Source organism: Entelurus aequoreus, linkage group LG01 (assembly GCF_033978785.1).
Source record: "Entelurus aequoreus isolate RoL-2023_Sb linkage group LG01, RoL_Eaeq_v1.1, whole genome shotgun sequence".
NCBI classification, from domain to species: domain Eukaryota; kingdom Metazoa; phylum Chordata; class Actinopteri; order Syngnathiformes; family Syngnathidae; genus Entelurus; species Entelurus aequoreus.
In genome coordinates, this window is record NC_084731.1 from 3,750,919 (window position 1) to 3,767,042 (window position 16,124).

The 16,124-nt window shown below is 41.8% G+C and overlaps 1 protein-coding gene across 2 annotated transcripts in view; it reads right to left on the minus strand.

Annotated features, from left to right (window-relative positions):
- The window catches only part of LOC133653370 (low-density lipoprotein receptor class A domain-containing protein 2-like), a 58,446-nt gene that overhangs the window by 11,631 nt on the left and 30,691 nt on the right, over positions 1 to 16,124 (minus strand). The gene's annotated exons all lie outside the window — the stretch shown is intronic.

Here is a 16,124-nt window from a genome sequence, read left to right on the forward strand (position 1 = left end):
AATACCAACATGACCACGAATACAATTTAAATACAAAACGTACAAAATATCTTTATGCACAATATCGACTTAAAAAGATGTGACCAAGTTACATGATGAAGTTTACATGCTACCATTGTTGCTGCTTGTCTGGATCAATGTGTCCGTCGCTTAAAAGGTCCGACAGGAAACAATGACTGGAGCACTTGCTCGGGGCAGAACATTCATACTTTGCTGTCTAGTCGTTGTTGAAAGTCTGATTTTTGCTATTTATTTGGATTTTTTTTCAGGGTTCAAAGAGTAGTCTTCTTCTACTCACCCCACTGCTGCTTTATTATGACACATACACCTCACTGTTGCCCCCAGCGGGATGGCGGGAGTACTGCATACATGATCAACCCTAGTTTGAATGGTTTCATCAAACCTATTTGGGTGATGTTCAGCTAAAAAACCCCACAAGAGGAAATCAGAGGAAGAAAAGAAAGATGCTGTACGTTTAAAAAAACAAAGAAGAGCAAAAACTCGAATAAATATTGGTCCGTAGTATTCAAAATGGAAGGCATCGCGGGCCAGCCTTGAACTAACTTTGGTTGTACAAGTGCGCAATTTCATACACTTCCACAGAGGTGTGCAGAGTGGGGGGTGGGAATTACTATTTGAATTCTGCCTGGTGACACAAGATTCAAGTTCTCTAGCTTTAAATAAGTTTTGGGATAAATTGTATTGCCATTTTTTTTATTTTACTTGACTATTTTTTGTGAATAACAATGCAATTGTTACCCCGTTACAATAACTTTCATTCCACTCGCTACATTACTTATATCATCTAATATATCCATCATATCATATCTATCTATAATCTGCTCGCAAAGACGTATTCATTTGGATCGTTACAGACTTCGAGTGACGTTTGACTCCATTTCACCAACATGCTACTGATTAGCCTTAGAATTTTTTCATTATCTGTGTTGGCCCTGCGATGAGGTGGCGACTTGTCCAGGGTGTACACTACATTCCGCTCGAGTGCAGCTGGGATAGGCTAAGGCCCCCCCTAACCCCTGCCCCACCCTCAGCAGTAGAAAATGGATGCATAGATTTCAACACTTGAAAATGTATTTAAATTAAAATACAACTAAAATACCTACAACAAAGATGCACATTACAATCAAACAGCCGGTGTGTAAAAAGTACAATACCTACAGTATAAACACTTTGTAGGGCTCAACAAAAAATAAGACCTTGACATTCAACTTAATGGCAAAGACTACTTCCTGACTATGGCAACACATTGTAGTCTATACACAACTTCCATCAAATGTTTTGGAATTGCAACTGAAATATACGTGCAAAATGACAGTTATGCACATGGCTGTAAGAAAGAAAGGGATTGCATAGCAAAAAACAGCTACGTGTGTGTGTGTCAACATGGGACGGCGTGGCGAAATTGGGAGAGTGGCCTTGCCAGCAATCTGAGGGTTACTGGTTCAATCCCCACCTTCTACCATCCTAGTCACGTCCGTTGTGTCCTTGAGCAAGACACTTCACCCTTGCTCCTGATGGGTCTTGGTTAGGGCCTTACATGGCAGCTCCCGCCATCAGTGTGTGAATGTGTGTGTGAATGGGTGAATGTGGAAATAGTGTCAAAGCGCTTTGAGTTCCTTAAAAAGGTAGAAAAGCGCCATACATGTATAACCCATTTACCATTTAACATATACGGACAGTCAGAAATGCAAAGTATTAAACATATCGTCTATTTAGCACTATCATTTTGGGAATTTATAGCTGGTGGATGACTTAAAAGGGCTGATTAAAACAAATTCAATTGATTGGTTTTGTTGTCTGCTGACCTTTTTTTAAGGCGTTGTTTTTTTCATTTAAATAATAATATATTATTATAATATTTGTCCTATATAAAAAAAGTATTGCTATATGCATTTTCTTGCATTTGGCTCTTTCGAGATGCATGAATGCACTGCAGTGTTTAGACGGTCCACTGCCTCCCTGCAGAGCACACCGCCAGTGTGCTTAAAATAGTCCATATTGCAATTCGAAATTATAAAAAAGGTGTTACAGATTATACATGGATTCGTGCTGCTTGTTCAACATTGGAAAACCCGCAGGCTGGTAAAGTGCAGCAAATGAGTGTTTCCATGAGCACATAATGCCAGTAGTACACACAAAAAAACCTCATTTAAGTAGGGCGCTCTGCACCACTTTTGCACTTGCTATCAATTGTACACACAGTCTTAGTAAATCACACAAAACACCCCCACTAATAGTACACACAATTTTATAGTTTGTACATGCTGTTTAGCACTTGGTATTTGGATTTTAGTAGATCAGGTTCATAATGTTTAATGTAACTTCTTATCTCATCAAATAAACAATGTTCTGTACTTTTAAACACTGAAATGCCTAAAGATTCAGGATTAAAGCACGAGAGTATAACAATAATTAACGTATTAAACTTATACACATACAGCAGAGAATTGTGACAGTGATTCATGCAAAAAGACGTATACTCAACACACAAGTTATCTTTTTCTATACAACATAAAACATGGTGACAGGAAGTCCACAAAAAGTGATTAGTGACTTTGGACTGACATCTTTTTTCTGGACGCAGTGCTTTGTCTTAAAACGAGAAACACACTCATCCTGGAAGATTACCAGTAGAACATGGTAAATATCTAATTTCGATTTTTGTCTGTATGCTGTTTTAGACCAGCTCAGCTTTGTAGTAGTGGTGTTTGTGGTGATGTAGTAGTAGTCCAACCTATGTTTACTCGGATGAGCAAGTCAATAGAATTAAACAAGGTTTATTTTACGAACCACCACTAACGCTAAGCAGCCACTAAATGAATGGTGTAAACACAAACACAACCAGCTCGACTAGAGCAAATAGGCAGTAAGAGTGTCTATAGACACAATTGTGCTGCATTGTGGTTGCAAAGAATGGAGGTGAGGGAATCACTGTGAGATGTTCTTAAGGAGTCATATAACATATTATAACAAATATGTATTGATGTGTGGAATTTAAATAAATAATAACCAAAGCATAATTGTCCAGGACAGATATTTCCTTAAAAAATGTTGAATTAACAAGCTCAAGATGACACATTTTTTCCCACCAAAAACTATAAGAACACCAAATGGGGGCCGAAGCAGAGTGAACACTCTTGTCTGTCGCAGCAAAATGATGAAATACAATATAATAATAGAATAGAAATAAGTGTATTCCAACAGACTGCATGTCTCAGTGTAATTTAGAAGAAATCCCATTATTTGTTAAACGCGGAAGTGCAGCGTAATAGTGTTTGAGCGTCTAATTGTCTCAACACACCATGCACACTAACACGATTGGAACTCCATCCATTCATTTTCTACCGCTTAATTGTCCTTTTTGGGGTCGCGGGGGTGCTGGAGCCTATCTCAGCTGCATTCGGGCGGAAGGCGGGACAAGTTGCCACCTCATCACAGGTCCAACACAGATAGACAGACAACATTCACACTCACATTCACACACTAGGGCCAATTTAGTGTTGTCAATCAGCCTATCCCCAGGTGCATGTCTTTGGAGGTGGGAGGAAGCCGGAGTACCCGGAGGGAACCCACGCAGTCACGGGAAGAACATGCAAACTCCACACAGAAAGAGCCCCAGCCTAGGATCGAACCCAGGACCTTCGTATTGTGAGGCACAGGCACTAACCCCTGTATCACCGTGCTGCCCAATTGGAGCTAACATGTTTTAAAAAGTAAGCAACTTTATTGGCATTTTTTTGTCAGTAAGCATTGGTCGTGTTTCCTTCTTGCGCAGTAAGAAAGGGGTAGGAGTGTCTCCACTGAGAGGCAGATATGCGAGCGCGGCTTTGCGGCTGAGAGGCGTCAAATAGTGGAATATTGACATCCTATAAATATTTATCTTTACACAGATTTAGCGCTCACATTTAGATTTAAGATTTAGGTTTAGATTCAACATTTAGGTTTAAATTTAACATTTAGCACTCACATTTAGATTTAGATTTAACATTTAGGTTTAGATTTAACATTTTGCGCTCACATTTAGATTTAAGATTTATATTCAACATTTATGTTACGGCGCATGCGCATGCCGCCGTTCATTCCTCAGCACGCGCCGCTGAGCGCACCGCTGAGCACGCCCCTGCACGGCTGTGTGCAATCAGTGATCAACACACCTGCCTTTGATGAGACTCCACGCCATAATAGCCAGCGTGCCCTAAGATCCAGTGCTAGAACGTAGTTCTCTGTTTACAGTAAGCTATCACGTCTCTGGCTCCTCTCCTTGTGTACTTGCTGTCAGTGTCCTTCTATGAGGGGCCGTTAGGGACATTATTCAGAATTACCTCTTACATACACTACTGAAATGCTCTCACATAAACAACTGAAATCTTTTTCTTTTATACACACTACTGAAACACTCTTATAAACACTACTGAAATGCTCTTACATACACTACTGAAATGCTCTCACATAAACAACTGAAATCTTTTTCTTTTATACACACTACTGAAACACTCTTATAAACACTACTGAAATGCTCTTACATACACTACTGAAATGCTCTCACATAAACAACTGAAATCTTTTTCTCTCACACACCCTACTGAAACACTCTTATAAACACTACTGAAATGCTCTTACATATACTACTGAAACACTCTTATAAACACTACTGAAACACTCTTATAAACACTACTGAAATACTCTTACATACACTACTGAAACACTCTTATAAACACTACTGAAACACTCTTATAAACACTACTGAAATACTCTTACATACACTACTGAAACACTCTTACATACACTACTGAAACACTCTTACATACACTACTGAAACACTCTTATAAACACTACTGAAATACTCTTACATACACTACTGAAATACTCTTATAAACACTACTGAAACACTCTTATAAACACTACTGAAACACTCTTATAAACACTACTGGAACACTCTTACATATACTACTGAAATACTCTTACATATACTACTGAAACACTCTTAGAAACACTACTGAAACATTCTTACATACACTACTGGAACACTCTTATAAACACTACTGAAATGTTTTTGTCTTACGCACACACACACACACACACACACACCTGGAATTATTTTTCACTAGTATGTATAAACGGATTTCACCTGTGTGTGTGTGTGCTTTTTACACGTGTGTGTAAGGGACAACAATTTCAGTAGTATGTGTGCAAAGATTTCAGTTATGTGTATGAGCGCATCTTACCATTGTGTATACGAGCATTTTACCACTATGTGTAAGAGCATCTTACTAGTGTGTGTGAGCGATGTTGAATTCCGGTTCCGGTATAATCCCCGCCCCTTTTCAGACAAGTTTATTTTTATTTTTTTAAAAGCCAAGTTGTGGACAAAATGTCTGCCGACAAGTAGCTTAACCGAGGTGGGAGCTCCACTTCATAATTTGAGGGCTTCAGCGGAGAATATAATAACACTTTCAATGCAACAAGGGTCGGACTGCCGCCATGGGTCTCTCCCGCAGGACGCGGCACCTGAGCGGCCACACAGCGGTGCCTTTCTCCTCCCGACAGCCGCAGCCTGGAGCACTCGTTCCATTGCGAGTTTGCACCGCACACATGAAACGTTTCAGTTCATGGACATCGGGGCAAAAGGAGGAAAAGGTAATTAGACATTATTTATTTCTAAATGATTTGTTGAATCACACGAAATGTAAGACAACATGGCATTGTAGTGAGCTACAATGGTAACATGTCGAAATGTGAGTCACGTCGTGTTACGTCAGTAGCTAATCATATACTAATGATAATGGATTGCATTTATTTAGCGCTTATCATCGACTAGATAAGGGGTCCCCAAACTACGGCCCGCGGGCCGGTTACGGCCCTCCAAAGTCCAACATCCGGCCCGCTGGGAAAAAAAAATGTTTTGTATTATTATTTTCAATCTGTCTTTTCTAATCTAATCCATTTTTTGGTGTTCCCTAGCCGCTCAGGCAAATCATATTGTCTACAAATGCATTTCCCTGTATGACGTATATTGTCTTAGCTGTTTTCATGTGATCTGATTGTTACATTCTTATTTCAGAGTCACCACACAGCTGCATGACCATTTCAACAAGGACGGAATAAACAACCTCTGGATTCATGGAACTTCTTTGTACACAAATATATTAATTGGAATATTCAATAAATTTCACATAGAAACATTGTGAATATTATTTTCAACAGTGTGTTGAAAACAACCTTTTTTTGGCTCAGAAAGGTTCCTTATGTCTCATTATTCATATCCTTTCAATACTTGTCGGTGTGTAATTCCAGACATAGATGTAAACATTAATGAGACAACAATGAACATTTTTCAACAAGTGAACCCACTTGAAAATGATGGCAACTATGGAATAGACATTTTCACTTCAATTCTGCACTTTATTCAGTGGACAACATGGGAATAATAAGGTTTGTTAAAATGTTTTCTTCACTTGTGCAGTGTATTCTGCAAATTAACATTTTGTTTAAACATTTTGTAAAAAATAAATAAATAAGGAACCTGTTATACAGACCTGTATGAAGTTGCCCACTTTATTATTGCAAATATCAGAATAACACCGCAATACGTTTGTGCTGTGAACATTTATGTTTCTACGGTTGATGTTTTTAAGTTATTTTATGTTCTGACTAGTAATGTCATCCAGCCCCCACCACCACACACACTTTGTCAAAATCTCCCCAAACTTGTCCCAAACGCTTGTGATACACAATTTTTTTGTCTTATGATTATTGTATTTAGGTTAGGGGCTAGGTGTAAATATTAACACATTAACTTAAACTATAATTTTAGACAAACAATATCTATTGTCTGACTACAAGAAGCATTGAAAAGTATATAAATAATAAGGCATAGGGAACCTTTTTTGAGAAAAGATATTTAATATGTTTATGAGAAATGTATTGAATATTCATAGAGTGGCCGTGTCAGCAATCGGAGTGTTGCTGGTTACTGGGGTTCAATCCCCACCTTCTACCATCCTAGTCACGTCTGTTGTGTCCTTGGGCAAGACACTTCACCCTTGCTCCTGATGGGTGCTGGTTAGCGCCTTGCAGGGCAGCTCCCGCCATCAGTGTGTGAATGTGTGTGTGAATGGGTGAATGTGGAAATACTGTCAAAGCGCTTTGAGTACCTTGAAGGTAGAAAAGCGCTATACAAGTATAACCCATTTATCATTTATTTATTTATTTAATATATTTGTGTGCTGAGAAGTTCCATGAATCCAGAGGTTGTTTATTCCGTCCTTGTTGAAATGGTCATGCAGCTGTGTGGTTACTCTGAAATAAGAATGTAACAATCAGATCACATGAAAACAGCTAAGACAATATACGTCATACAAGGAAATGCATTTGTAGACAATATGATTTGCCTGAGCGGCTAGGGAACACCAAAAAATGGATTAGATTAGAAAAGACAGATTGAAAATAATAATACAAAAAAAAATTTTTTCCCAGCGGGCCGGATGTTGGACTTTGGAGGGCCGTAACCGGCCCGCGGGCCGTAGTTTGGGGACCCCTTATCTAGTCGATGATAAGCGCTAAATAAATGCAATCCATTATCATTAGTATATGATTAGCTACTGACGTAACACGACGTGACTCACATTTCGACATGTTACCATTGTAGCTCACTACAATGCCATATTGTCTTACATTTCGTGTGATTCAACAAATCATTTAGAAATAAATAATGTCTAATTACCTTTTCCTCCTTTTGCCCCGATGTCCATGAACTGAAACGTTGCATGTGTGCGGTGCAAACTCGCAATGGAACGAGTGCTCCAGGCTGCGGCTGTCGGGAGGAGAAAGGCACCGCTGTGTGGCCGCTCAGGTGCCGCGTCCTGCGGGAGAGACCCATGGCGGCAGTCCGACCCTTGTTGCATTGAAAGTGTTATTATATTCTCCGCTGAAGCCCTCAAATTATGAAGTGGAGCTCCCACCTCGGTTAAGCTACTTGTCGGCAGACATTTTGTCCACAACTTGGCTTTTAAAAAATAAAAATAAACTTGTCTGAAAAGGGGCGGGGATTATACCGGAACCGGAATGCAACATCGCTCACACACACTAGTTAGATGCTCTTACACCTAGTGGTAAAATGCTCGTATACACAATGGTAAGATGCGCTCATACACATAACTGAAATCTTTGCACACATACTACTGAAATTGTTGTCCCTTACACACACGTGTAAAAAGTACACACACACGCAGGTGAAATCCGTTTATACATACTAGTGAAAAATAATTCCAGGTGTGTGTGTGCGTGAGACAAAAACATTTCAGTAGTGTTTATAAGAGTGTTCCAGTAGTGTATGTAAGAATGTTTCAGTAGTGTTTATAAGAGTGTTTCAATAGTGTTTATAAGAGTGTTTCAGTAGTGTTTATAAGAGTGTTTCAGTAGTGTATGTAAGAGTATTTCAGTAGTGTTTATAAGAGTGTTTCAGTAGTGTATGTAAGAATGTTTCAGTAGTGTTTATAAGAGTGTTTCAGTAGTGTTTATAAGAGTGTTTCAGTAGTGTTTATAAGAGTGTTTCAGTAGTGTATGTAAGAGTATTTCAGTAGTGTTTATAAGAGTGTTTCAGTAGTGTATGTAAGAATGTTTCAGTAGTGTTTATAAGAGTGTTTCAGTAGTGTTTATAAGAGTGTTTCAGTAGTGTATGTAAGAGTATTTCAGTAGTGTTTATAAGAGTGTTTCAGTAGTGTATGTAAGAGTGTTTCAGTAGTGTATGTAAGAGTATTTCAGTAGTGTTTATAAGAGTGTTTCAGTAGTGTATGTAAGAGTATTTCAGTAGTGTTTATAAGAGTGTTTCAGTAGTGTTTATAAGAGTGTTTCAGTAGTATATGTAAGAGCATTTCAGTAGTGTTTATAAGAGTGTTTCAGTAGGGTGTGTGAGAGAAAAAGATTTCAGTTGTTTATGTGAGAGCATTTCAGTAGTGTATGTAAGAGCATTTCAGTAGTGTTTATAAGAGTGTTTCAGTAGTGTGTATAAAAGAAAAAGATTTCAGTTGTTTATGTGAGAGCATTTCAGTAATGTATGTAAGAGGTAATTCTGAATAATGTCCCTAACGGCCCCTCATATCCTTCCGCCCTTGTGCTCATTTGTCTCTTTTCATCTTCCTTGTCCCGCAGTATCTCCTCCGCCTCCCTGGATTCCAGCTGTGCGTCTCGCTTCCCTGGACTCCCCCCTGGATCTTGACTGCCTTCCCGGATCTCGACCTCTCGCTTGGACACGGACTCTGACGCCGCTCTCCTGCCCCCGGACCTTTCGTATGTCTCACGGATTTCCCAACCAGCCTCGCCCTATTGGACTTCCTGATTCTGATCAACACGCACCTACAACACTTGCTGGTAACATTTCCTAGTAAAACGCTTCACATAGTCCTGCACCAAACACATAATAGCATACACACTCCACTGTCTCATCAAGGTTAATAAATATGCCTTGTGCTATACTTACTTTACCTACGTCTCCTTCCCCCGTTGAACGTAAAAATGTAGGTTTAAATTTAACAATAAGGTTTAGATTCAAGCTTTAGGTTTAGGTTTAACATTTAGGTTTAGATTTAACATTTAGCGATCACATTTAGATTTACATTTAAGATTTAGGTTTAGATTCAACATATAGCACTCACATTTAACATTTAGAGCTCACATTTAAATTTACATTTAATTAGATTTCTGTTTAAGATTTAGGTTTAGATTCAACATTTAAATATAACATTTAGAATCAACATTTAATTTCAAATTAAATGTGATGAAAATGATCTAAATCTGAGGAAAATGTTAGGATCCGCTGCTCAGATCACAGCTTGTTTACATTTTAGTGTCACGTGTGTTTGTTTCTGTTGCCATGACGGCAGATTTTGCTCACCTGCCTCTGGTTAGCGTTTGGGACGCGCACCTGTTGCCCGAGCGCTAATCAGAGGGCTATTTAGTCTTCGCCCGGGCAGCACTCTGCCTGGCTGCCTAATTTGCTTATATGCAACAAGTAACGACTTCTTCGATTCCTGCTAGCTTTCATGCTATATTATTTTGCTTGCTAGCTCCCACGCTAGTCGTTTTTGTTTTTTCCTGTCTGATTTAGTTCCTGAATAAATAATTTTCCTACCTGCAAGCTGTGTCCGAGCCGTCTGTATCCTTGGGAGAACACCTCGCACCACGATGCGACCCGGTCGTTACAGTAGGCAGCCAGCAAGAAGTTCTCCCGCAACGAGCACGTCGGAGGAGATGGACGAAGGTGCGTGGATGGTGTTGCGAGCAATGGAGGCGGAGACTCTCCGCTATTCCCCCTCGGAGCGCCAGGACCTGATCTGGGGTCCTAACGGAAAGTAGGTCCCAATCCACTCCGTTTGGCCCGAGGACATCGCCACACCTCCGCACCACCGGACGCGTCAGCGAAGACGGAAGCCACCCAAGAGGTCTTCACTTCGCTGCCAAGACGCGCCACTCCCTCAAACTCCTCCACCGGTACACAGCAAGCTACGTTCAGCCCAAGATTCCCCTCTTCTAAGGTCTGTTAATCACTGGGACTGCAGCTATGACGTCATTCTGTCGGCACCCCCTGATGACACGCCGCTTGATGATGTTGTCCCGTCCATTTTGGATGACGTCATAGACAAAGACTTTTTTAGACATTATGTCAATTCTTCCTGCCAGCCATTTTCAAGTGACTTTAATTCTGCAATTAAACATTATCAGGACATTTTTTTAAGGACTAAATCTAGTCAGTCCCAGTCTCAAGTGGGGGGTGACAATAGACATTTTGGACAATTTAGAGGAGAGGATTCTGCCCTCCCCCTGACCTCCCTCCACCCACCCTTGAAGACGGTTCCAATCCGCAAGGAGCGCGTCTGGGATCCGCTTTTTGAGGGGGGGGCTAGTACTGGGAGCTGTGCGAGTGGGGTGGCACAACGGCGTGCTAAGCCGCAACCTCCTGCTCGGCCACCGCCACCTGTCCTTCGGCGGGCCAAGCAACAACCTCCTGCCCGGCCGCCACCACCGGTTTTTCGGCCTGCTAAGCCGCAACCGCCAGCTAGGCCACCTGCACCTAAGCTAGCGCCAAGGCTAAGGCTAGCACCAGCTCCACCACAGGTTCCAGTACCTGCACCTCGGCTGGTTCCCACACCAGTACCTGCACCTCGGCTGGTTCCCACACCAGTACCTGCTCCACGGCTGGTTCCCGCACCAGTACCTGCACCACGACTGGTTCTCGCACCAGTACCTGCACCACGACTGGTTCTCGCACCAGTACCTGCACCACGACTGGTTCTCGCACCAGTACCTGCACCACGACTGGTTCTCGCACCAGTACCTGCACCACGACTGGTTCTCGCACCAGCACCTGCACCACGGCTGGTTCTCGCACCAGCACCTGTACCACGACTGGTTCTCGCACCAGCACCGGCTGCCACGACAGCGACTCCGGCTGCCACGACAGCGACTCCGGCTGCCACGACAGCGACTCCTGCTGCCACGACAGCGACTCCTGCTGCCACGACAGCGACTCCGGCTGCCACGACAGCGACTCCGGCTGCCACGACAGCGACTCCGGCTGCCACGACAGCGACTCCGGCTGCCACGACAGCGACTCCGGCTGCCACGACAGCGACTCCGGCTGCCACGACAGCGACTCCGGCTGCCACGACAGCGACTCCTGCTGCCACGACAGCGACTCCTGCTGCCACGACAGCGACTCCTGCTGCCACGACAGCGACTCCGGCTGCCACGACAGCGACTCCGGCTGCCAAGGCAGCGACTCCGGCTGCCACGACAGCGACTCCGGCTGCCACGACAGCGACTCCGGCTGCCACGACAGCGACTCCGGCTGCCACGACAGCGACTCCTGCTGCCACGACAGCGGCGACTCCGGCTGCCACGACAGCGACGTCGACTCCTCCGGCTGCCACGGCGACGTCGACTCCTCCGGCTGCCACGGCGACGTCGACACCTACCGCTTCCACGGCGACGTCTCAGCGACCTCGAGTGGTCCGGCTGCGCAAGCAGCTCTCTCAGAGGTCAGGTAATGGACGCCAGTGGCGCAAACAGCAGCGACATCCAAGACTTTGTTGCAGGACTCAGAGGCTGCTGAACTTCTGGCGCCACTCACGCCCACCTTCTCAGCGGCCACGAATGTGGCCTTTCCGTGGTCGCCCGCCTCGGCGTTCCATTCGCCGCCGCCACTTGACTCGTCCCCGGTGGATTCGGGGACACATGGCCTGGCGACCCACCACCAAGTCCTCCCCCCGCCCGCCCTTGACTCGTGAACTATTGCTTGTTTTTTTTGGGTTCCAGTTGTTTTTTTTGTTTTCAAGGGACATCTGGAATCTGTCCTTTTAGGGGGGGGTACTGTTAGGATCCGCTGCTCGGATCACAGCTTGTTTACATTTTAGTGTCACGTGTGTTTGTTTCTGTTGCCATGACGGCAGATTTTGCTCACCTGCCTCTGGTTAGCGTTTGGGACGCGCACCTGTTGCCCGAGCGCTAATCAGAGGGCTATTTAGTCTTCGCCCGGGCAGCACTCTGCCTGGCTGCCTAATTTGCTTATATGCAACAAGTAACGACTTCTTCGATTCCTGCTAGCTTTCATGCTATATTATTTTGCTTGCTAGCTCCCACGCTAGTCGTTTTTGTTTTTTCCTGTCTGATTTAGTTCCTGAATAAATAATTTTCCTACCTGCAAGCTGTGTCCGAGCCGTCTGCATCCTTGGGAGAACACCTCGCACCACGATGCGACCCGGTCGTTACAGAAAATTTGTGAAATCTGAGAAAAGTGAGTTAAATCTGAGATAAAAAATTGAAATCTAAGAAAAGTGTGTTAAATCTGAGAAATAGATCTGCTAGAAAAGTGTGACTGAACTAAGCTGAATTTTTTTTGAACCCCCAACACTACAAAATATTTTATGCTTTTGTTGTAAATTAAACAAATTCATGAGTGTGGAGGGGGGCGTGGTCGGCGCGCCTCCTGCGGGAATGGAGTGTGTATTGCCTGGCTTCGAAGCCCAGCTGACAGGTGAGTAGATTGCCCAGCTGGGGCTAATTATCTAATCACCTGTCCCCTTTATCAGCAGGGGCCGCGGCCATGAGCGAGAAGGGCGGATGAGAGCAGACCACGAGCACACAAGACTGAAAAGTCCTGCACACGAATGTATATGAAAAGACTTGTTCAAAGCTGCTACCCGGGCTCGAGAAGATCCAATTGCCTCAGGAGAACCCTACCCGCATAGAGAGACTTTCACAATGAGATATACATTTTTCAATATTTTATTATACTGCAAAATAACAGTTTAAACATAATTTCAAAGATACATTTGCAAATCTTCCTGACACGTCTCCAACTAGGGAAGACAGGGCAATTGCTTACAAGACCAGCACTAATGCTGCTTGCCACGGGTGACAGAGAAAATGTCAAGGGGATTTTGCCATTATATTCTTATCAGTCACAGAAAAGGAAGGGGCTAGGGATAAGTTTGCGATGATATTTCATATCAAGCGCCATGTCATTCATTAAAAATCATTTCACATGTGCTTGTCTTTAGAGTGAGCATTGTAACAATACTGCTGATATTTCCTCTCTTGGTTTAGTCGCCAGGCAGGAGGAATAGATTGTTTTTTCTTACTCGCAACCTGGCCGTGACTCTTCTAGTGGGCTGAAAGGACGACTCAGACTGTTTCTATTTGCTCTCTCATTTTGGAATACAGACAGAGCACTGAAAGGCTACTCTTTGTTGCTGGAAGCCTTTTTATTGCTTTACGAGTCTTTACAGATAAATTAACAGCTCAATGGCCACCTCCATTGCTTTTATGTCCCGTCATCAAACAACTTTTCAGCACAATGAGAACTTTTGTTCATTTGTCCACAAAGCCGACAGCTGCTAGGCAAACATGTAACCATTCACAGGTGCTCATTTGTTTTATTAAGAGGAAACAATAAGTCAAAAATACACAGTTGTACATGACCATACTGTTCTGTATCCCATCGTGCATTTTATGTACCGTATTTTTCGGACTATAAGTCACAGTTTTTTCATAGTTTGGCCAGGGGTGCGACTTATACTCAGGAGCGACTTATGTGTGAAATTATTAACACATTACCGTAAAATATCAAATAATATTATTTAGCTCATTCACGTAAGAGACTAGACGTATAACATTTCATGGGATTTAGCGATCAGGAGTGACAGATTGTTTGGTAAACGTATAGCATGTTCTATATGTTATAGTTATTTAAATGACTCTTACCATAATATGTTACGTTAACATACCAGGCACGTTCTCAGTTGGTTATTTATGCGTCATATAACGTACACTTATTCAGCCTGTTGTTCACTATTCTTTATCTATTTCAAATTGCCTTTCAAATGTCTATTCTTGCTGTTGGGTTTTACCAAATAAATTTCCCCCAAAAATGCGACTTATAGTCCAGTGCGACTTATATATGTTTTTTTCCCTTCTTTATTATGCATTTTCGGCCGGTGCGACTTATACTCCGGAGCGACTTATAGTCCGAAAAATACGATATACTTTTTATTGACTATACTGTACACCGGACATTAGTAATCTTTTTTTTTTTAACTGATATTTAAGAATACCCCAAGTTAACAATACCCACACATTTACTAGAGATTGGTAATGTTTTGGTACTAAATCAGCACTTTTGAAACAGTACTTAATAAATAGAAAACATAATAATTTGTGTTAAAAATGAACCAATGCCCATTTATTTTTACTGAATTTTGTGACATTCAAGTTTAACAGACCAGTAATTTAAATAGTTATAAATACTGATATTAATAATTATACAATATTATAAATCAAACAATAACGAAGTAATATATTCAAAAATAGGAACTAAAATCCACAACTGATTGACATAATTATTGCAGTAAAACCAAAAAGAATAGAAAACAATGTACAGTATAACTGCTGTACTACTATTTGATGACAAAACTACTTCAACAATATTACCACTACTACAACTATTTCTTATGAGACGTTACTTGTACAATATCACTACTACCACTTAGAAGACTTGCACAATATAATTCACTACTACTACATTACATATAACTAAGGTTGTACGGTATACCGGTATTTGTATAGTACCGCAATACTAATGATTCATATTCGGTACTATACCGCCTCTGAAAAGTACGGGTCCGCCACTCCCCACCCCGCGCTCCGTCGTCGTCACGTCGTGTCATTGCTGGTTTACGAGCAGACGAGCGTGTTCGGTAGTGCACAACCACGGAGTACTTACAAGCAGACACAGTGTATAGACAGAAAAGGGAGAACGGAAGCATTTTGGCTTAAAAACTAAAGATAAAGTTGAAGTTATAACACTGAAACGCTCTCAGGAAGAGGTGCTTTAAGACATGGCTAGCTAGCTAGCGGCTAAAGTCCAGCCGCAGTCTGCAGTGTTTTAGCTACTTCTAAATTACTAATCCTCACCTCCATGGCAACAAATAATGAAGTTTCTTACAAGTATCATCCCTGCAGGACCTGACATCCACTGTAATGATACCAAGTACAGTAGCATATCTAGTCGATACTACTATGATTGCGTCAATATTTTTTGGCATCACAACATCTTCTTTCGTTTTTTAAAATGTATATTATGTTTATAAACTCAGTAAATATGTCCCTGGACACATGAGGACTTTGAATATGACCAATGTCTGATCCTGTAACGACTTGGTATCGGATTGATACCCAAATTTGTGGTATCATCCAAAACTAATGTAAAGTATCCAAACAACAGAAGAATAAGTGATTATTACGTTTTAACAGAAGTGTTAAAAGAGAAAGTAAGCAGATATTAACAGTAAATGAACAAGTAGATTAATAATTAATTTTATACCGCTTGTCTTTAATAATTTTGACAAAATAATATAATAGAAAATGACACAATATGTTACTGCATATGTCAGCAGCTAAATTAGGAGCGTTTGTTTGCTTACGTACTAATAAAAGACAAGTTGTCTTGTATGTTCACTATTTTATTTAAGGATAAACTTGCAATAAGAAACATGTTTAATGTACCGTAAGATTTTCTGTTAAAATAAAGCCAATAATGCAATATTTCG